The 23966-nt window shown below is 40.5% G+C and overlaps 1 protein-coding gene and 1 non-coding gene across 7 annotated transcripts in view; one reads left to right on the top strand and one right to left on the bottom strand.

The window, feature by feature from the left end:
• The window catches only part of ATP11C (ATPase phospholipid transporting 11C), a 177386-nt gene that overhangs the window by 126523 nt on the left and 26897 nt on the right, over positions 1-23966 (bottom strand). The window lies entirely within an intron of this gene.
• On the top strand, positions 14878-15002 carry LOC121103893. Its single transcript, XR_005836180.1, has one exon. It is a non-coding gene; the product is annotated as a U6atac minor spliceosomal RNA (small nuclear RNA).

Here is a 23966-nt window from a genome sequence, read left to right on the forward strand (position 1 = left end):
TTATTTGTCTTTTTATTGTTGAACACACACTGTTTTGGAGCTTTCACTCTGATGCTTACTACCTGTGGGACCTTGAACAAGGCATTTAACCTTTCTCTTATCAGTTACCTCACCTATAAATTGGGAACAATAATAGCACCTACTCCAGAGTGTTGTGAGGATTATATAATGTTGGTGATCATTAAATGACAGCTATTATTATTCAAAATAATATTTATTTATTTGAGAGCGAGAGCATGCACATATGAGAGCACAAGCAGGGGTGAGGGGCAGAGGGAGAGGGAGAAGCAGACTCCCCGCTGAGCAGGGAGCCCAATGCAGGATTCGATCCCAGGATCCTGGGATCATGACCTGAGCCGGAGGCAAATGCTTAACCAACTGAGCCAACCAGGAGCCCCTCAAAATAATATTTAAACACATTTTTAGATATATATGTTCAAGTATGTGATGATGATTTTCATTCTTATTGTTCCAAAAGTTGTTTTTACAGGGGCTTTATTTTCAAATTATGAAGTATCAAATAGAACTATCAAAATAGAAGCTTTTAATAATAATATCATTAGTCCGATTTTTAAAAATAGCTTGTGTGGGGGAACCTGGGTAGCTCAGTTGGTTAAGCATCTGCCTTCAGCTCAGGTCATGCCCTCAGGGCCCTGGGATCAGCCCCACAGTCAGGCTCCCTGCTCAGAGAGGGGTCTGCTTCTCCCTCTGCCCCTGCCCCCTGCTTGTGCTCACGCTTTCTCTCTCGCTCAAATAAATACAATCTTTGAAAACAAAAATAGTTTGTGTGATTCTACAAACAAGAGTAAAATGTAGATGAATGTTTAACAGCATTGTTTATAATATTTAAAAAATGAACTAAATAAATCCAAAAGTCCATCAGGAGAGTACTATTTAAATTAACTATGGAATAGTCAAATAATGGACTACTGTGCAACTGTTAAAATACATGAGTAGCTTAATATGTATCAATATGCAATCATCTCTAACATATATTAGGTAAAAAAGCAAATTGAAAAATACGATATATTGTATGACACCAACTGTATAGAAAAAACATATGCGTGCACATGTGTGTGTTTATACTCCCACAAACATAAATAAGAAATTTAACAGTGGTTACCTCTGAGGAATAGGGCTGCAAATGAAGGCGTGATGTCAACTTTTTTATACCTTCTAGCTTTTTTTTTTTTTTAAGATTCATCTATTGAGCGAGAAAGAGAGCGCTCACGCGCAGTGGGAGGGGCAGAGGGAGAGGGAGAGAATCTCCAGCAGACTCCCCAATAAGCACAGAGCCTGAGGAGGGTTGACCTCAGGACCTGAGTGGAGATCAAGAGTCAGAGGCTTAACGGACTGAGCCACCCAGGCGTTCCTATACCTTCTAGTTTAAAAAATGTTTAACCACATAGAATACTTTTCAACTTAAAAAAATACTATTGATTGCCAAAGAAATTTTTCTCAAACATAGCTATCCTAGTTACCTAAAATGCAAATTAAAGAGACAGACCCTGGATTAAAAGAAATCACTGTTATTGGTTTAAGGATTAGATAAAAATTTATCTAAATTCTATGTTATTAATAAAGTGCACTTTAGTCTGTGCTTGGCTGACATAACTTGAGTTTTTTTTTTTTTTTAAGATTTTATCCATTCATTGACAGAGAGAGAGACAGCCAGCAAGAGAGGGAACACAGCAGGGGGAGTGGGAGAGGAAGAAGCAGGCTCACAGCAGAGGAGCCTGATGTGGGGCTCGATCCCATAACGCTGGGATCACGCCCTGGGCCAAAGGCAGACGCTTAACCGCTGTGCCACCCAGGCGCCCCTAACTTGAGTATTTTAAGACAACCCAAGGAATTAAAGTACAGGAGTGATATCTTTAAACAACTAAAAATGGATTTTGACCAAAATAACTTTCAAAAGAACAACAGCAGCATCTGAAATGATCAACAGTAAGCTTGATGTAGACGAAGACTCACCAAGACACCAAGTAAAAATCCAACTTTATAACAGTTCCTATAACCTACCAAATACTCTCCCTCCCCCCATGGGTTTCCTATGGTTCTATTGTACTGTCATCTAATCTGCTCTACGACAATATTAAAGGAAATTTCTACTTTCAGGATTTTCCAAGAAAGACAAGAAAAAGGGGGTGGAGTGGGGGAACTTTATCTTCAAATGCTTGAAATGAAAGTATTACACCCCTATATCTAGACAATACAATCTTCTAAGTATTAGGTACTTCTGGACAAGTCACTTAAAAATTTGATGTGTGGAAAGAGTGAAGGGGGCTTCAGTGAGAAAGTGGGGCTTCAGCTTTTATAATCAGTACTTTTAGCATATAATGCTTTGCCTTGTCCAAAGCATCCCCAAATATACAATCTAGTTATTTAAAGTTACTGAGCGTAACGAATTTTTAGTCTGATGCAGCAATTCGCATGAATTCATGTGACCAGAAATGTGTTTATTTTTCAAAGAAAATGACCTCCCAAGAGTAAAGGAACCACCCAGCTACAGGGCTTGTTTTTCTTTTCAATGCAGCTTTCTTATCTGCAAGTTGCCAAATATGAATCTCTATAGTTGTTTTATACAACAGGGCGGACCTCAAGTGCGGTGATACAATCGCACATTGTTCAAGGAATGCTAAATTCTATTTAAAATGTCTATGGCTTTTTGTTTCAACACTGAGTACATGTTTGTAAATCTGGGTTTGATTCGTAATATATTTTTTTAAAGATTTTATGTATTTATTTGAGAGAGAGAGAGGGAGCGAGCACGCAAGCATGAGCAGGAGGGGAGGGGCCAAGGGAGAGGGAGCAGCACACTCCTGGCTGAGCAGGAAGCCTGAAGCCGGGCTCGATCCCAGGACCCCAAGATCATGACCCAAGCCAAAGACAGACACCCAGCTGACAGAGCCACCCAGGCGCCCCTTGATTTGTAATATTTTTATCTAAAAAAATCAACAGCATGACAATGGAGATTAATGGTGCACTCTTAACATAAATGTTGACTGGCTCCATCCTAAGGACAGCAAGTAGAGTGGTGGTTGATAGGAGATGGAGGAGTGAATGAGGAATTTTTTAATGGTACAGTTTTACAAGATAAAAATAATTCTGAAAATGGATGGTGGCAACCATTGCAGAACAGTGTGAACGCACTTAATGCCACAGAACCATACACTTAAAAGTAGTTAAGACGGTAATTTTTGTTGTGTGTATTTTACCACAATTAAAATAGTTCCACAAAACTGAATCGGCTTGTTTCTGAAGCATTACCAAAAAAAGCTGACTGGCTCCAACGACACTGGGGTTAGAGTGCCTCCAACGAGTACCAAACCAAGGATTATTATGATTCCAATTCCTTGAGCCTGAAGACCATTAAGAACAGAAATAGAGTGCTATGGGCACAGCTTATCTGGATTAACTTCCAGTTCTGCTCCTATGTGACTTGGACAAGTCATTTAAACTTTGAGCTTCAGTTTCCTTCTCTGTAAAATATGGAAAATAACAGTACTTAAATCTCACCAGGTTTTTCTTTTTTAAAAAGGTCATTTATTTATCTGAGAGAGAGGGAGTGCATGCACACATGTGAGGTGGGGGTGGAGGGGGGGAGGGAAGAGGACAGAAAGAGTATCAAGCCAGCTCCCTGCTGAGCACAGAGCCTGATGTGGAGTGATGCGGGGGCTCTATCTCATGACCCTGAAATCCTGACCTGGGCTGAAACCAAGAGTCAGACGCTTAACCGACCGAGCCCCCCAGGCACCCCCCTCACCAGGTTTTTCTACAGATTACTGAAAGAATACCTGTCGAGTACACATGACACTCAGTAAACCCTAGCTATTATTAGCAACCACATGAATATACAAAGTTGATTTTCCCAAACTGAAGAGAGAGACACTGGTGCCCATTTTGGCAAAGGTTTTAAGAGGACAAGTGGATGTGTGTGGCTGTAAACCAACACTCAGTGCTGATTCCAGGCGTTCTCCCCAAAGGATGACCAATTATGGGGTTTGTGGACTCTAGGTTGAATCCAGGTTTTCTCAAAGGATGTTTCTGAGAAGGGCAAAAAGTGAATCCCCAGGGAATTTGGTCAACATGCAGAGCTCTCAGCCCCAAGCCAAACCTCATGAATCCTAATCTTTGGGGGTAAGACTTGGGGATCACATCCATATATGACCCTAATCAGACAAAATGAGGGGAAAGGCAAACCAAAGGGGATCTGGCTCTGCAGTAAGGCTTCCTAATTTCTCTTGCTTGATTAACTTTACCAGCAGATGGTACATGGATCTTGACATCTATTTACACGACCAGCCAAATGTCTTGTCTAATTTAATTTTCTTCCCTCTCTTACCACTCCTCCTCCTCCTCCTAATCTCATTCTTTGATGGAAAAGCCAAATTTAGGACTCAATTCTCTTGCCATCATACCACTTTCATTACCAGTTTATTTACTTCCATTGTGGGAAAAGAAGATGAAACCAAATGTCATGTACTCAGAATAAAACTGCACACACTTAGGTATTTTAATATCCATTTCTGGGATCTACCTGGATTCTCAGCTAGCCACTGAAGTCTTGGTATTGGTCTTCTCATGCTCTTTAACCAAGCAAAGAAAAGCACCTTTGAAGAACCTTCCTCAGGGAAAACAAGATACCAACCTGGGGACTCTTTGAGAACAATGACAATAATCCTGGAGCGTTATTAACCTGAAGAGTACCCTGGCCTTTGGGGAAGTGTGGAATTTTCTTTAGGACACAGGAAGACAAGGTTGGAAAATGAAAAAGGAAAAGTCACAAGTTTTCTCAGAAATGCTTTTCTCTGAGAAGTGCTTCTAGCTCATTCTTCCTGTCAAGTGAACAGCAGCCTTATACATTTTACCTGACAAGAAAACACAATATTTCATCTGCAGTTATCAAGAACTGACAAAAGGGCCAAACGGTCTGCCACCAGCCACTAAAACCTTCCCTAGTGCTTAGACTGTAATAGGAAGTAGGGCAGTTTGGGAAAAGAAACAAGAACAGCAACACCTAACCTTGAACCTTCACTCCCAACTTACTAGAAAAGTTATTGATAAAGTATCAACTGGAAGAAAACACCAGAGCCACTTTTCTAACAAGAGGAACATCAACAAAAATGGTGTTTTTTCCTGAAATGATTACATATAAGTGACCGTAGAGAAAACCATTATCTCCAGAAGCACCCTACCAGCCACATCAAGTTTTTCAAGTTCTCTTTCCAAACAAAGCAGAACCTGAGGCAGAAAGTGCAGTTCGAATTCCTAATACAATGACTTTCTTCTTAAGAAGAAATCTAAGCTGCAAGTGATAACACATCTGCATCCAGAGCTTTACNAATAATAATATCACGCACCTCCAAGGATCTGTGAGAGGATTCTGGGAGATAACTGTGTGTGAAGCACTTGAAACAGCACCTAGCATTTAGCTGCTGTCATTGCTGTTAGTTTTAAGAAAAAGTTACATGCAATAAAGTTTAACACAATCAAACATTGTAGATTAATCCTGGTAATTTATTGAAATGGAAAGCTGACTTTAAAAACCAAAATGCAATAAGAGAGTTCTTTAAAACAGAGAAGAAATGCTAGCAGGTGAGCACTGACCTATCCATGGAACATACTACCAAGAGAAAAAGACACTGACACTACCACACACCCACACCCACACCCACACAGGGCACACATCATGCATCTGTGTTCCTCTCCACCCATTTGCCAGTGACCAGCAAGGGCTCAGGCCCTACCGCTGCTGTCCCAGACCCAATTCTTAAAGGGTCCCTGGTCTGGGTTTCTGTAAGGCCCATGGCCCATGTGTGGTATCAACTATTAAACCATTCCTGGGAGCACCTGGGTGGCTGGCTCAGTTGGTTAAACTGTGTCTGACTTCAGCTGAGGTCATGATCTCAGGGTCCCAGGATTAAGCCCCATGCTGGGCTCCCTGCTCAGCAGGGAGTCTGCTTTTCCGTCTCCCTCTGACCCCCCCTCACCTCCTCATGTTCCTTAGAGCATAAATCTTTTAAAAAATTAAAAAAAAAATTCCTCTACTGGCATTCTTCCACATCATTGTTTAATTGTTTATACTTGGATTTCCTTTTAGTGCCTCAAAGGGAAGTTAAGAAATAGCAATTAACATTAATGACTGGGGGCACCTTGGTGGCTCAGTTGGCTAAGCTGTGTCTGACTTCAGGCAAGGTCATGATCTCAGGGTCCTGGGATCGAGCCCCATGCAGGGAGTCTGCTTCTCCCTCTCCCTGTGACCGCCCCCCATGGTCTAAGAAACAAAATCTTTTAAAAAATTTAAAAAAACCAAAAAACCAAAAAAAACCATTCCTCTACTGGCATTGTTCCACGTCATTGTTTAATTATTTATACTTGGATTTCCTTTTAGCACCTCAAAGGGAAGTTAAGAAATAGCAATTAACATTAATGACTGGGGGCACCTGGATGGCTCAGTCGGTTGAGCATCTGCCTTCAGCTCAGGTCAAGATCCCAAGGGTCCTGGGATTGAGCCCCATGTTGGACTCCCTGCTCAGCGGGGTGTCTGCTTCTCCCTCTCCCTCTGCCGCTCCCCCTGCTTGTGCTCTCTCTCTCTGTGTCAAATAAATTAAAAAGTTTTTAAAAAGAAAAAAATTATTGACTGATATTTTAAAAGACACAACTTATCACCCTGCCAAGCACAGGCTGTATCATTTGTGGTGGTAACAACCTTTAAGGTGGCAGCCATAGGCTAAATAATACACATGGTCAATACGAGAGCAATGTCCTTATTTGTGGCTCAGTCGCTCACTGAGAACCACTGACCAGGCTGCAGCCCACTAACCACAAGCTAAACACACCTAATGACAGTACAGGTGACAGGATCCTGAACAGAAGCAATAAAGAAGTTAAAGAACTGACTAGAATCCAGGAAGGTAATAGGTAACACACTTCCACAAATCAGCCATGCGCCACAGATGCCTTGCAAAAACCCACTGTGTTGCAACTGGGAACACATTATCTTTCTTATCAAGAGGTAACTCAGAACGGTAAAAAGAACAAGAGTTTTACACTGATAGTCAGGCTGCTTGGGTTTGAACCCTACCTTTACCCCTTGAAAGCTTTAATGACTTTACATTGTTTCATCAGTTCCCACTGAAAATATGGAGAGGGGTCAGTATATAATGAATGCACAGACAGGTCCTGGCACAGTGCCTGGCACATAGCTGGAGCTCAATAATTACTAGCTGTTACCATGAAAACAATGAAAATGATGTGTAGGTAGCCAAAAAAACCGAAAAAGGCCTATTTGACTGATAATGTGGGCAAAATAGCAAACTTTAAGAAAGAAAAAAAATAGTAAAACCAAATACTGGAAATATTAGTTACTAACAAAATAAAATTTTTTAAAAAGATTTTATTTATTTATTGGACAGAGAGAGACACGGCGAGAGGGGAACACCAGCAGAAGGAGTGGGACAGGGGGAAGCAGGCTCCCAGTGGAGGAGCCCAATATGGGGCTCGATCCCAGGACTCCAGGATCATGACCTGAGCCGAAAACAGACGCTTAACGACTGAGCCACCCAGGCGCCGTAAAACAACTTTTCTTAAATGTGTTAACAGGAATACCTAAGGAAAAGTAAGCTTGATCATATGATTAAGTATATAATTTCTGGGTCAATTATGAAGAAAATATGACACCCTGAAAGGGCTTTCAAGAGCATCGGCATAGATTCATTCATTCAACAAACATTTATTGAACATTTACTACACACTAAGCAACGTTAGGTACCAGAGACAATGATAAATGATAAAAACAGAAGTATGTGCAAAATGCTAAAATGGGCACAGGGCTCAGAGGCGGAAGAGATTCATTCTGGCCCAGGAACTGTCTGAGAGGGGAGATTCAGGACAGCTTCACAGAAGAAACGTCATTTGAGTTGGGTCTAGGACTTCATCAGGGAATGGGAAGAAAGACAACTTCAGAAAGCGGGAACAGCAGGAGCAAATACCTGGAGATATCTGGCAAACCCCTAGAGGTGTCTTGAGTTACCTGGGAGCCTGCAAATAATCCAGTATGGCCAGAGACCAGGGTATTGGGGAAAGGAGGAGTCATGGCAAGGAGGCTCCACGGAAGGCCCGAGAAAACCTGAGAGGAATTTCAGCACCCTTAGGCTTTAGCATAGAGGTAATCGAACAGGGCAGACTCACGTTTTTTAAAAAGCACCCTCGTGATAAATCCAAGAAAATAACTACTTTAAAAGTCAGGGTAAGAGCGCTTGGGTGGCTCAGTCCCTTAAGTATCTGCCTCTTGGTTTCGTCCCTTAAGTATCTGCCTCTTGGTTTCGGCTCAGGTCATGATCTCAGGATGACGAGATCAAGCCCTGCCTTGGGCTCCCACTGGGCATGGAGTCTGGTTAAGAGTTTTTTTCCCCGGGGCGCCTGGGTGGCGCAGTCCTTAAGCGTCTGCCTTCGGCTCAGGGCGTGATCCCAGCGTTCTGGGATCGAGCCCCACATCAGGCTTCTCCACTGGGAGCCTGCTTCTTCCTCTCCCACTCCCCCTGCTTGTGTTCCCTCTCTTGCTGGCTGTCTCTGTCAAATAAATAAATACAATCTTTAAAAAAAAAAAAAGTTTTTTCCCTTCTACCCCTCCCCCCACTTGTGCAGCAAGCTCTCTCTCAAAGTAAGTAAATAACATCTTAAAAAAAAACAAACTCAGGATAATAGTTATTTTGGATGGAGGGTGGGTTTACGACTGGGATGGGGCACCTGGAGGGACTTCTGGGCTGGCTTCAAGGTTCTATTTTTTTGATCTGGATGGAGATTTTAAGTATGATTGCCTTGTAATATTGTATTAAGCTAAGTATTTGGTTGTTTGGTTTGTTGAATCCTTGCATAGTCTCATAATAAAAAAAGCTGAGAAAGCAAACACCCTCTTGTGACATTACAATCAGACTGGGGAAAAGAGGGAACTAGAAGGAAGATAAGAAAGAAGGTATTGCCTCTAAAAATAAACGATGATGAGGGTCAGAGCAAGGACAGTGGGAGTGAGGAGATAAACCCATTTGAGATACATCTTTAGAGCTGACTGCCAAAGGCTTAGAGAAGAGATAAGTGAGTTCAGATTTGGACATGTTGATACTTCTGGGACTTCGAATACTACTTTCCGCCCTTTTAAATTTATGGCTTTCCTTTGCCCTGGTACACATCTATTGATAGTAATATTCTATTCCCTATCGCTCATAATTCATTTCGATTCATATTTCTGGCTTTAAAGAAAAGACAGGAATAGTTCTTGATGTAATGGTAAGACTTGGAAGAAAGGAGGAAGATGGTTAAGAGAGGAAAAAATGAAACAAGACGAAACCAGAGAAGGAGACAAACCATAAGAGACTCTTAATCTTAGGAAACAAACTGAGGGCTGCTGAAGGGGAGGGGGGTGGGGGGACAGGGTGGCTAGGTAATGGACACTGCATAGGGTATGTGTTGTGGCGAGCACTGTGTGTTGTGTAAGACTGATGAATCACAGACCTGTACCCCTGAAACAAGTAATACATTATATGTTAACAACAACAACAACAAAATCTGTTTTCTGGGGAAAAAAAAAGAGAGAAAGAGACAGAGATGTGTATAAACACACATAAAGGGGAAGCTCTTTGGTGAAATTAACAACTGGTAGTAGTGAAAGACAGAAGTAAACGAATACCATCCCAAGTGAACTATTCTACTAAAATGGAAAAGATATGTAAGACAAAGGCTCGTAGGTCAAAGCTTCTCAACCCGATCAACAAACATCATGGAAGGGAATGCATCATGCAACCATCTTTTTCACACGTCTGGGACACAGTAGTTATACGCACCTCAAGAAGAATTATAGTAGAAATCTGAAGGTGAGAGAGATAAGTCAATGAGAAAAAGAAGAAGTACTCCACAGCAGGTCAGACTACAGCGGAGGAGCAAGTGGTTTTGCTTATGTATAAGCCAAAATGAACTGTCCTCACTTGAGAGAAGAGATGGACATCAGCAACTGTGTTAGATTAATTACAGAACAGGCATAACAGCCCAAGTCCCTAGAGTCCCTTGCTGCTTTATCACAGAACAGGCACTCACCAAATGCATGAAGAACCCACCTTGACAATACTCAGAGAGAAACATAAGTTTTACCCTCAGACCCCTGCTTCTACTGCATAATCATAATAAAACCTAGCTACCATTTATTGGATAAATACTCTATGTCAAGCACAGTCTAAAGCCCTTAGCATGAATTACCTGGTTGAATCCTAACAACAAGCCCGTGATGGAGGTGCCATTATTCACCCCCACACTGCAGATAAGAAACCCGGATCCCTTCAAGTGGAAACTCTGGAGAAGTAAGACATGAGGGAGACTGCATAGGACAGACACGGACCTGGGCAAAAAGGAGCACTGGCTTCATACATGGTTCAACCCAGGTCACCGGGGTAGACCATTACATAAGGATAAGGGGCTAAATCTCTAGTTGCCGATAGTGATTTTGTGGGACCTTATCTTCAGCAGGTCTCTTTCCTCTGGCAATATGTGCCGGTGGCCAGCCATCAGTGGTACTGAGATTTGGGAATGCTGGCCAGCTCTCTGTTTCTTTCCATCAGAAATATGACCAACATCTGGCAGTCAGCAAACGTCAAGATGAATGAGTCTTCACTAATTCATACATTACAAACTGGAGTGTCCAAATTGGTCAAATTCCATTACAGAATTACAGTTCAGCTGCAATGAATACTAAATACATATGAGCCATTAGGTGGGACTTTGAAATCTCTTTGCTCTATGGAAATTTCTATTCTGGTAGTAGTTGTATGAGATTTGATCTTTATCGCACTCTTCCTGGCAGCAGTAAAATTCCATTTCCATCAACTGTTTCCTCTCAGGAAAGAAGTCTCTCAGGAAATATTCAAAACATTGTTCTCAACAAAGTTCTCAAATATGAATCATTTTCAAGTGCCAGGAAGATACTCCTTCCCCCACCGTTTTGCATCATAATATACTTTCCCTAAAATGACGGGTTTGGGACACATTTGCAAAGAAGAAAACGGCAGAATAAATTCTTCATTCTTGTCCCGATATGGCTTTGCTCAAGCAGTTCACTTTGCCTCAACTTATCTTCTCCTTTAGATCTGCTCATCCAAGTCCTACCAATTCATTCATTCATTCAACAAATATTTCCTGACCACCTCCTAGTTTTTTTGGTTCTGTAATAGCTAGTAGGGCTTCAAATAAGTGTATTAGGGATTAACCAGGCAGAAATTAAGGGATGGTCATTGTAGGCAGTGGGACCATCATTGTGACCTGCTGAGAATTTCCTTCAAGGAGAAATTCCCCAGAAGAGGAAGCATTTATTTAAAGCTGGCCTTTTAAGGACAAGTGAGAGGAATTAGAAGGAAGAAGAAAGGCATTTGCGGAGGCTAAGAGGCCTCCAATTACAGGCAGCGCAACTGAGCTGCTGCCTCAGAAATTCATCCTAATGTTTGTGCTGAAGCCATACTTCCAATGGGCTGCACCCGACCCATGAGTGAATACACAGCAGGGGTAGGACTCCACTGACCTGGATTACCCAAAGGCTTTTCTGAACCTTCCTTCAAAGGCATAGCAGCCTAGAAAGCTTCTGCCTAAGCTACTCTCTCTTCTCTTCACTAGGGGTCAGACTTGCATCATAGACTAATGGCACTCCCATCCTTCTCATCTCCCTCCTCGTGGTCTTTCACACAGGTGGTGGTTTTCCTTAACAAAATCCTTGCCAGTTTAATCCTAAATTTCTGCTTCTCAGAGGACCCAGATGAAGACAGCATTCTCCAGAGCGCCCAGCATGAGTCACTCAGAGGCACGAAAAATCATGAGCTGCTCTGAGTGCCCCAAGGAGTGGTATGTGCCTAGAGCTTGCTGTGGAGCTGTGGGTACAGAGGGAGAATAATCTGGGCCAAATCAGAGAAGGCTTTGTATGTCTGATAAGAAACTTGGACATGTTCCTCTGGGAGACAGGGAACCACCAGAAAGTTTTAAGCAGGGAAAGGGTATGTGTTTTCAAAAGATTGTTCCACTGGCAGAATGGAGGATGGACTAGAGGAAGCACAATATGGAAGCCTCTTTGCATATGCTTCCACCTTGTCTGATAGCTTGTGAAGTCCTAATGAGTGGAATCAGATTTTTAAAATTTTTTTGGTTTTAATCTCTGTGCCCCCGTACTGATAGGAATAGTGTTTAACACAAAGTAGTTACTCAAGAGACCCCAGCAAATCTATCAGGCTGGGCCTCACCTTACTGCCCAACATTTAAAATTAAACCACCTTTCAAAAGTTTAATGACCAGCCTTTGAACATTCCTGCTTGGACACTGGAACTCTGTCTAGCCAATCTAGAAAAAGAAAGTTGCATGTATGACGGGTAGAAGTTACTCCTCAAACTTTATCCTCCACTAATTAGGTATTTCATGAACTCTCTTTGAAGCCCGGCATCTAATCACATTTGCTGATCCTAATTGCAAAGACAAAGGTCATTAGTTATTTAGTTTTTGAATGTTTACCAGGTCAATGAAGTTTAGAGTCACATAAGGATCAAGGCCCAGAGGTCTTATGCAAAGAACACTGAACAAAAATCAGAACTGGGTTCCGGATACTGGTGCAATATCGGTGATCTTTGAGAAAACATATTGCTAAGGTCTATTTTTTTCATCATAAAGGAGAAATAAGACCTTAATTTATAAGGTGAAAATTAAATTAGAAGATGTGGTCAATGTGCTTTGAAAACAGTGTATGTGAACTATTGTATTGTCACTAATTTGTTAGAATGGTAGATCTCAACTTAGGAGTTCCTACCCCCCACCCCCCAAACAAATATAAGGGCAGCAGGAGGAGCCTCTGGGAGATGATGAATATGTACATTTACCCTGATTGTGGTGATGATTTCAAGGGTGTATGCATATGTTCAGAACCCATCAAATTGTGTACATTAAATATATACACGGTATTTTGTAAAATGATCACAGTTCGATAAACCTGATTTAAAAGGACTAATGATTACCAATTTTGATTTACAACACCACCAAGCAATGGTATGATATTATACAAAAATCCCGAAATACAATAGACTTTCCTTTACTTTCATCTGTCAAACAGCACTTTTAGTTGGAAGGATACTGCTAGGAAATTAAGTAACAATGACAATCAGTTCCCAGAAGCCATGGATTGCCGCAGCCGGAGCCGCAGCCAGAGCCAACAGCCCTCCTGAGGTCCTGGACACTGAAAGGCCATTTGATGATGGCCTGATGCCCTTTCTTAGACTCAGCCATTTTTAAAAATTGTTACCTCCCTGACTTGACTGATGAAAACACAGCTCTTGGGCCCTACTTGTGATAACCAAAACCACCTTACTGAAGAAAGGAATCACTACCTTCAAACAGTCTGAACTGGCTTGTGCAAGTTAAGAGAAGTGAGTTTCGGTGATTCAGAAATGGTCAGATCTGCATGAGCCAAGGGACTAGAGCTAGCTATCCATGGTTGGTTGCCCATGTAAAATGAAAATGGCATCTCTAGTCCTCCTGGTTAAGACAATCACTTCTAGACCACACAAGCACAGAGCCTAAAGCATTCGGCTGTACCTTTTAAGCCTTCCAAATTTGCAAAATGATTTAGTAAATTGGTATTGTTTTGACTTAGGGAGGAGGTAGGTAAAAAGTACAGGAAATTAAGTCCATTTTTATAAAAAGGAACTTGCTGTAGGCTATTTTGGTAAAAGAACTGAATAAACTACAGAAATCATCTTAAGTTCCATTTGGCATTTTCCAAACCCAAATTAATTATTTCCAGTTATAAAATGCATTTCCTGGTAAGAAATTAGTGATAGTAATGGACACCACTATATTGAGCACATTGGACATGACTATACTGAGCACATTCTATGTGCAAGGCACTTTACGAATATCATCTGTACTCCTCATAACAACCTGTGCTAACAGTTTACATTTCAGACTTTTTTAAAGATTTATTTATTTGAGAGAGAGAGAGAGAGAGAGCGAGAGCGAGCACGTGTGTGAATGGGAGGGAGGAGCAGAGGGAGAGAATCTCCAGCAGACTCCCCTGCTGATCGGAGCCCAATGCAGGGCTTAATCTCAGGACCCCAAGATCATGACCTGAGCCGAAATCAAGAGTTGGACGCTTAACCGACTGAGCCACTCAGGTGCCTCTACATTTCAGATTAAAAAAAAAAAATGAGTCTCAGGGAGACAAATGTGCCACAAATCAAGTAAATGGCAGAGCTGAGCTATAAAACCAAGCTATCCAGGGGTGCCTGGGTGGCTCAGTCGGCTAAAGTGTCTGCCTTCAGCTCAGGTCATGATCCCAGGGTCCTTGGGTCGAGTCCGGCATCAGGCTCCCTGCTCAGCTTTTCCCTCTGTCTGCTGTTCCCTCTGCTTGTGCTCACTCTCTCTCAAATAAATAAATAAAATCTTAAAAAAAAAAACCCAAACAAACAAGATATCTAAAAGCCCAGATTTTCAAATAGCAATAAAAGGTGGTAGAACATTTCTCCCTTTCCTTATCTCACTCTCTCCCCCACCCTCCCTTGTCTCTGCCCACCCCCAACACCCCCCACACATGCATTCATTACCAGAGAGAGGCAATATAATCTAGTGGGCTGATAGGAGTTTTACCAAACAAACATGCATTTAAGTTCTGACCGTAACCATTTACTGCAAGACTTCAATGATACAAATTATTTGTTGGACCTCAATTTCCCATTAAATAAGGTTAAAGTAAATAAATGTACTCATTGCCTAGTACAAAGACACCTGCTATATTTGTTGCCTGTTCCCTTGCTCTTTTAATGGCTTAAAGAACAATTGAAGATGAAGAAAAGCACTCTACCTATATTACATTATAGGTGAGGTTAGAACTTCCCTTAATAAAGACGGAGGTGGTTCTAGTGACCTATAAAACACACATATGATTAAGGAATTGCCAACAACTTTGTGGCATCTAACTACAATTTTTATCTATAAAATGTAAGAGAATAATATATAATGGTCACAGGGGATTTAGTCTAGGAATTCAAGGTTGGTTCAACATTTGTAACTCAAGCAACGCCACTGACAATAACAACAAAGAAAGAAAATCCATACGATTATTTATATAGATGCAGAAAAAGTATGACATTTGTTCAACAGCCATTCCTGATTTTTAAAAATACTCAAGTTAACTAGAAATGAAAGGTAACTTCCTCAGCCTGATAAAGAACATCTATGAAAAAAACCTATAGGGATGCCTAGGTGGCTCAGTCAGTTAAGCATCTGCCTTTGGCTCTGGTCATGATCCCAGGGTGTTAGGATGAGTCCCGCATCGGGCTCCTTGCTCAGCGGGGAATCTGCTTCTCCCTCTGCTTGCCCACACTCTCTCTGACAAATAAATAAAATCTTCAAAAAAAAAAAGAGAAAAAGAAGAGCAAGCCTATAGCTACCTCATACTTAATGGTGTTAGGACTGAATGATTTCCCTCTTAAGATCAGGAACAATGCAGGGCAACCACACTTACCACTTGTATTCAACATCATACTGGACAGAAGTCCTAGCTAATGCAGTAAGGCACAGAAAAAAATACAGATAAAACTGGAGAGGAGAAATAAAACTGCCTTTCCTCACAGAAAACATAACAATCTAAGTAGAAAATCCAAAAGAACCTACAAAAAAACTACTAGATCTAGTAAATGACATCACCAAGGTTGGAAAATATAAGATCACTATACAAAACTGAATTTTGTTTTTATACACAGCACTGAATAACTGGCAACTGAAATTTTTAAAAGCACCATTTGCTATGTAGCACCAATAAAATATGCAATACTCAATGTAACAAAGTACTGTAAGATTTATATGTTGAAAACTACGAAAAACATTGATGAGTGAAGTCAAGATACTAGTAGAGAGCTACATGTTCATGGATCAGAGGACTCAATATTATCAATATTGCAATTCTCTCCCAAATTCATCTATAGATTCAATTCAACTCCAACTCAGTATTCAATCCAACACTCAATAAAATCCAAGCAACCTTCTTTTTAAAGAAATTTACAAGGTAAAAAAAAAATTAAAAAAAAAATTTACAAGGTGATTCTAAAAGTTATATGGAAAAACAAATAAGCTAGGACTACCAAAGCAATTTTGAAAAAGTTGGAGGACTCAAACCCACTGATTTCAAGCTTACTATGAAGCTACAACTATTCAAAAAGTGTGATACTGGCAAAAGAATAAACACATAGATCAATGGAGCAGAGTAGACAGTCCAGAAATTGATCCACCCATATACAGTCAATTGATTTTTGACAAAAATGCCAACTTCATTCAATAGACAAAGGACAGTCTTAGTCTTTCAATAAATAATGATGGAATAATGGGGTATATTTATATTTCAGTGAACCTCAACCCAAACCACACTCTAGACATACAACTTGAAATTGATCATAGACTGAAATGTAAACCCTACAGCTAAAAAACTTCTAGAAAAAAATACAAGCACATCTTCATGATCTTACATCTGGTAATTATGTACAAGAGAGAAGAAACATGAACCATAAAAGAAAAAAAATTGATCATGTGAATTTCATCAAAATTTAAAACTTTTGCTCTTTGGAAGACAGTAAGGAAAAAACCCCAAAAAAACAGACAAGCCACAGACTGCGAAAAATATTTAGAAAACAAGTGTGATAAAGGGCTGATAACCAGAATATATAAAGAACCCTTAAAATTGTATTAAAAAAAAAAACTTACCCAATGAGAAACAGTTAAGAGACACTTGCTCAAAATCATTAGTCATTAGGAAAAATGCGGAATAAAATTACAAAAAGATATCACTAGCTATCTACTACAATGTCTAAAATTGAAAAAGACATACAATAACAACAGTGTCAAGGATATGGAGCAACTGGAACCTTATATTGCTGGCAGGAATCAGCAACAGTGCAGTTTGACAATTCCTTATAAAGTTAAAAACACACATTCTAAAACCCAGGTATCCCACTCCTTGGTATTTACCTGAGAAATAAAGACATATATCCACACAAAAACCTGAATATAAGTGTTTATAGCAACTTTATTCATAACAAAAAAAATTAAATGATCCAAATGTCCATCATGGTGAATGGATAAACAAATTTTGATACATTCATATAATGGAATTTTACTCAGCAGTAAAAGGCAGCAAACTATGGATAAATGCAACAACATGGATGACTCAAAAGCATTATGTTAGGCGCACCTGGGTGGCTCAGCTGGTTAAGTGCCCAATTCTTGATTTCAGCTCAGGTCATGATCTTGGGGTTGTGGGATCGAGCCCCATGTTGGGCCCCAATTCTCTTTCCCTCTCCCTCTGCCCCTCCCCTTGCTCACACTCACTCACTCTCTAAATAATAAATAAGTAAAATCTTCTTTTTAAAATAAGCATTATGTTAAGTGAAATAAGCAAACTCAAAGACTACACATTTTGATCCCATTTACAGGAAATTCTAGAAATGATAAAACTACTATAGAGACAGAAGTAACAGCAGTAGTTGGCCATATAGGGAGGGGGTTAACTACAAAGGGAGGGAATATTTTGGGTGACAGAAAGTTCTATTATCTTGATTTCAGTGGAGGCACAACCTATAGAATTTTGTCAAAATTCGTAGATTTGTAAATACCCAAAAAGGGTGAATTTTACTGTATGTAAATTATACCTCAATAAACCAGAAAAAAAAATGCATACCACCTCAGAAATGGACATCTATTTTAGGCAGAGATCTACAACTAATCAGAATGAAAAGTGCTGAGTTTTGATTATAAGTTTAGGAATTGTGATTAAAGGACAGAAAGGGAAGACTGACAAGGACCATGACAGTTTTGTCTGTGTCTCCTTCACTGTTCCTTGATATCGTTGTGTAAAAAAGGGCTCGGGTAGGAAGGTGATAAATGCATAATTTAGGACCAAAATAGCCCATTTGCTATTTATTTGAAACAAATCAACTTAAGATGATAAACGGCCACTAACTGTCCTTACCAATTGCTTGAGTTTGTAGATGACTCACTTAAAACAACTGCTTGAGGAGACAGGAATGTTAAAGTACTAATTTTCTTCATTTTACAACTGTTCTGATTTACAAGAGCAGGGAAGAAGCATTTTCATTCTATGCAATTTCTTTGTCTTGATTAGAATTTTTCAGACTCACAGTAGAAGCTTATCTTGGCAGCAAAGGCTGTAAGGGTGCAAGAAGGTGAAGAGTTGCCCCAAGCCCCCCACAGGGCCTTTCTCCCTGTTTGGCAGGCTATTTAGTTATAGTTGCAGGCAGGTGTCTAGCAGTGGATAAACCAGCACGCAAGGTCCTGGGTTTGCAAGGAGCTCTTGTCAAAACAGTGGTAGGAGTCTTGTAAGTAGCATTCTCAGAGCCCAAGACAGACCTAAACTGAAAAATAAACTATAGAAGACTTGCCCTCATTTCTTCACTCATTTGTTCAACAAATATTTACTGGTTGCCTATTCTCTGGCAGCCTCTCGTTAAGGCTGAAGACAGAGATCAATTCCTGGCCTAGATTAGCTTGCAATCTGCTGGTGGGCATGAACGAGAGGTATCAGGTGCAACACCAGTCGACAGGCCAGAGTGTACCTTCACTGAAGAGGAGATCTACAGTTTTGATTAATTCTTTCTTGCACACCACTTTCGATTAGCTCTCAGTGCCCCGGAGTTCACCAAGACGACAAGACTGGTAGTCGTTCCAGGTAGCAGGAACAGCATGTATGACAGAAAGGTAAGTAAGTAAAATGATATAGCCAGGAAATTGCACGAAGTTCTGGGGCGCTGAGAGTCTGGTGAAAATGGTGTATGATGAGACCAGAGAGGTAGGCATGAACCAGAAAGGTTGAGGCTTTGTAAGTTGTGCCAAAGAGTTAGATGTCAGTTTGAAGGGGAGACAATGGGAAGCCTATTAACAGAAGAGTAACAAACCAAGATTTGCATTTAGAAAGATGATTCCAAGGGCAAGTCAAGGATAGACAGAGGCAGAAGGTAGACGCAGAGAAGTCCCCCCTCCTTTCTTTTTTAGGTAGCTGAAAAACTGGTGGTGGACCAGAAAAAGATGGTGTTAATTGAGGCAGCGGAGAGAGCCCCTTCACAAACCAAACCTTCAGTCACGCAGAAGGAATGACCCATTCTCCTACCCATTGTACATCTCTAGCTAGCAATTGTGATTGCTTATTTCTCTATCCCCCACTAGAGTAGCATTTTCCTAAGGACAGGAATGGTAGTATACACACACAAACACACACACTTCCAGTGCTTGGCTAACAATAGATGTTTAGTAACTGTGTTGGCTGACTGAATGAGTAAATAAATAAGTGACTGAATTGATAGTTTGGGCCCAAGAAACCATTAGAGAGCTGTTGTAAAATGCCACTGATGGGTTATTTTGGAAGTTGATAAGCTACCCGTCACATGGAAAGTTGAACTGGATACCTTTGGAAGTCTCTTCCAATGTGAAGATCTTAGGATTCAAGGCCACTCCCCTGTGAAAGTAATAAATGGCTGAAAAAGGACTATGTGAGATGTTCTAAAGAAAGCTAAAAAATTGGTCCAATGAAAAATGTCAAGGGGTGAGTTTGTAATATCAGGAAATAACTAAGACAGCTAAAAGCTGACAGATTTTTGGGGGTGCCTGGGTGGCTCAGTCGGTTAAGTGTCTGCCTTTGGCTCGGGTCATGATCTCAGGGTCATGGGATTAAGCCCCACGTCCTTGGGCTCCTGGCTCAGCGGGGAGTCTGTTTCTCCCTCTCCCTCTATACCTCCCCCTGCTTGTCTCTCTCAAATAAATAAAAATCTTAAAATAAAATAAAATGAAATAAAAGCTGATAGATTTTTTTTTTTTATAAAGTCCCTAGGGAAAGAAAACAACTGATTGTCAGAATTAAGCTTCTGAAGGCAGGCAGTGAGGTACATATCAGGCCCTTCCGTATTAGAGGGAGGGAGAGTGTAAACCCAGAAGCAAGGTCTAGAAGGAGATCGAAGTAGGCAAGAGTGCATAATTAGAAAAGGAGAGTAGGCAGCAATAGGCAGAGGTCCACATAGGTGAGCAGTGAGCACCAGGATACTGAGCAAGGAGAAAACAGACAGAAGATGACAACAGGGAAAATCTGGTAAAAAGCAATTAGGCAGTAAGCATCAACATTACCATCAATGGTTGGCAAAGTCCCAATGACAGGCATGGGTCTAGGCAAAGCTGAAGTTCCCAAGAGGCCTGGATAAAAGAAAGCATATTCCTACCCTGGGGTACCAAGCACTGTACCCAGATAAGGACTTCACAGAGATGAAACAGAACAGGGCCCAGTTTCTAGCACAGAAATACAAATCCAGTCTTAATCACAAGGAACTAAGCAAGAGAAGCCTTACAAAAACCTAAGCACACAAAGTCAGAATGAGACTAGCAGACATGCTGACCTGCTGAGCTAAGCAGCTTAAGGTTCCTGAAATTCTCCCCAATTCAGAACAGGCTGGGGCCCAGAGCCTGGTTCAGGGCTGACCTGCCCCAACTCTGTCCACCAGAGAGCTGTGAAGACATGGAAGTCAGCAGGGCTCAGGGCTCTCCCAACATCAGACAGCATGAGGCAAGGCCATGAGCAGAAAAGAATACCAACGAAAGAGAGAGACAGTGTGTCACATGGGAAAGAGCAAGGAAGAGTAACACAGAATTCCGATTACAGAGATCTTCTCTGTCCACTTTTTATCAGGCATCAGTTCCGTGGTCAAGATTCATGCCCCCAACTGCATATACAACGTTTTGTGGGAAGATCAGATTCCCACATTTTTTCCTAATGTACTGTATCATGATCATGGATGATCATGAACGTGTAACTGAGGGGACGGCCCATATTGCGACTCTTGCTTCCCATTCCGAAACACCAACTTACACGTTCTTAAGGGGTTTAAGCAATGCTCTGGCCTATCTACTCTCACTGTACAGATGAAAGTCTGAGGACCACTGAGGAAAGTTACATAAAAAACTACCTCAAAAATTACACAACAAACTAGTGGCAGACCCAGCAATACAACCCAAATGCCTTTGCTCCTTCCACGTCTGCAGTGTCAACAAATCTGGTAGAGATACCAGTCATTAGGAAGCAAAATTGAGTTAAAATGCATTCACTTCTAATTTTTAACCCTTCCCACTGAGCTCACACATAGCCCAACAGAAAATCTCCTTCCATCTGCACAGACATTCTTTGATACATTGACAGAATGGAAATCCACTAGAGGTTACACAATTTAGATTATCCAACTTGAAAGCAAGAGAAAGCCTCAAGCAACACCATCTGATTATGAGATTTTGCTGCTTTGGAGAATTAATCAAATTCATCCTAGAGGCTCATCTGCTGCGTGACACACTCATTCCTTGATATCGACACTCCCCGACAAATTTCAACACAAGATGTGCTGGTAACTTCTTTTCCTAGTACTTTCTGATCTTCATCTGTTACTATGACTAGCATTTGAAGAAATGTAAATAAGCAGGAGGTTGCTTGATCCCTAATATCTATATAATCCTTTGTACTTATATGAAAAGCTGGGGAGATAGAAAGGGTCTCATTTACAGGAATACTTTTCACTGTTACTTGTGAATATAAAGTAAATGAAAAGAGAAGGTGAGAAAGTCTAATAACCGGCAAATCATGAATAATTGAGTTGCTATAACATTTGAAAAATGTGACTTAAATTATTTAACAATATTCATCTGTAATCAAATAGAATTTTGTTGAAAAACTTGGTATATTTAGAAAAGCTAAACAAATATACATGGCACACCAAAACTTAACCTTGACCAACTTTCGTTACCTACAAAGTATAGGCTGTTTCCTTAAGTATGCTTTATTTTTCCAATGAGTGGGCCTTGAATAAAAAACCCTAAAATTCACCTAAAACCACATTTTCTTTAACTCACAATAACTTCTGTTGAATAAATAAGTGAAATGAACCACATTCATCTCCAGAATCACAGAGGTAAGAAAATCAATAAAAATCTCTATTTTAAAAAAGGGTACTTTACAATGAAGAAATTTGACAAATACTACCCCAGCTAGGTGATCAAGTTCATACCATCAGTGGTCATACTGATACTATATTTGGTGGGTACAATATGATGAGAACAGCCCTTTACTTCTCTAGTCTTCTTCCTAAAAAGCCATAACCCATGTCTTACCTTGAGGAAAATATCAGACAAATCTTAACTGAGGGATATTCTACAAAATCCCTAATCAGTACTCTTCAAAACTGTCAATGTCATCAAAACCAAGGAAAGTCTGAGAAACTGTCACAGCCAAGAGGAGCCTAAGGAGACGTGATGACTAAATATAATACGGTATCCTAGATGCGATTCTGAACAGAAAAAGGATATTAGGGACTAGCTAAAGAGATAAGATAAAAGTACGGACTTCAGAGAATATCTATATTGGTTCATTAACTGTGACAAATATACTGTACTGACTGATGTAAGATACAGGGAAACTGGGTGTGGGGCATATATGCGAACTCCCTGTATCATCTTTGCAAATTTCCTGTAAATCTAAAACTATTCTAAAATAGTTTACTAACAGAAGTTAAAAACAAATTTTGAAAATGAGTACTAGATGGGCGCCTGGATGGCTCAGTCAGTTAAGCATCTGTCTTAGGCTCAGTTCATGATCCCAGGGTCCTGGGATGGAGTCCCACATCCGACTCCCTGCTCAGCGGGGAGCTTACTTCTCCCTCTGCCTTGGCCTGTGGCTCCCCCTGCTTGTGCTCGCTCTCTGTCAAATAAATAAATAAATAAATAAATAAATAAATAAAATCTTTTAAAAAAAATAAGTACTGGATTCTTACATGTAGTGAATAGCTATGATATATAATAAAGATATCAGACAGTGACCTTGAGAAATCAAGAGTATAAACCTAAATACTCTTTAGCTCTCCCTTTTTGGCATCTCTCTCAAATTCAGGGAGTCCTCTTAGACCCCATTAGCCAGAACTTACATTAATAAATACATGCAGCAAAAAACAAAACAAAACAAAAAAAACCACCCGTTTTTTTCTATTTGCCTTATGGCAAACGTGTTGTTTTCGGTTATATAAAATATATCTAATCATAATAAGGCATGCTGCTCGTTATTTCCTCTACTGAGGAGTCAAACTAGAACCCCAAAACTATTACTAATGTACTAAAGCTTAACTTGAGCAAAAAACCTAATTGTTTACTTTCTGTGTGCCTTTCCTTCTGGAACCATCTTTCTGAGAAGTGCTTTAAGTGTCTGTCAGATGCCAAGAACATGAATCAGGGATGGGTGGGGAAAGAGGGAGTGGGGCTGCTGCAGGCCATGTTTCCAGGTAGCTGACCCTGGTTATCAGTCATTGAGCAAGTATTATCACTTGCTTGAATTCCTTCTCCATCATCCTTTGCTCCCTCTGAATCTGGCGATTTCTAGGAACGAACTTTTTTTATGACACATGCTGTATATTATTTGGTTTGGAAGAAGCTTTGTGTTTATGTGAAGTAAAGCAATGTTCTTTTTCAAAGCTCTCAGTTCTTAAAATATTGGAACTTGCAAAAAGCACATGCAGGGTTGTTATTATCCCTTCAGATCAATAGCTCAGTCACTGCTATGAGATATTAAAAAAGGAGTTAGGAAGACAAGACAATCTTTAGAGTTGCATCTATTCTGGCAAAAGAAGCATAGCAGAGAGGCACAACATATTAGAGACCACCTTAGCAAGTGAGTTCCTGCCAAGCAAAAAAAATCCTGCGCCACTCTATCTACCTAAGTGTTTTCCCAGTGGTTTTAGCTAGCTGGCAATTGAATTCTAGGTACATCTACAGACAAACAGAGGCTTGGAAGCTGAGGAATAAGAGCGGATGTGGGCAACAACTGGACATGGGAACATTTGAAAACACATTAACTAACTGCCCCCAGCACA

This window comes from Ursus maritimus, assembly GCF_017311325.1.
Source record: "Ursus maritimus isolate PB19 chromosome X unlocalized genomic scaffold, ASM1731132v1 scaffold_X1, whole genome shotgun sequence".
NCBI lineage: Eukaryota > Metazoa > Chordata > Mammalia > Carnivora > Ursidae > Ursus > Ursus maritimus.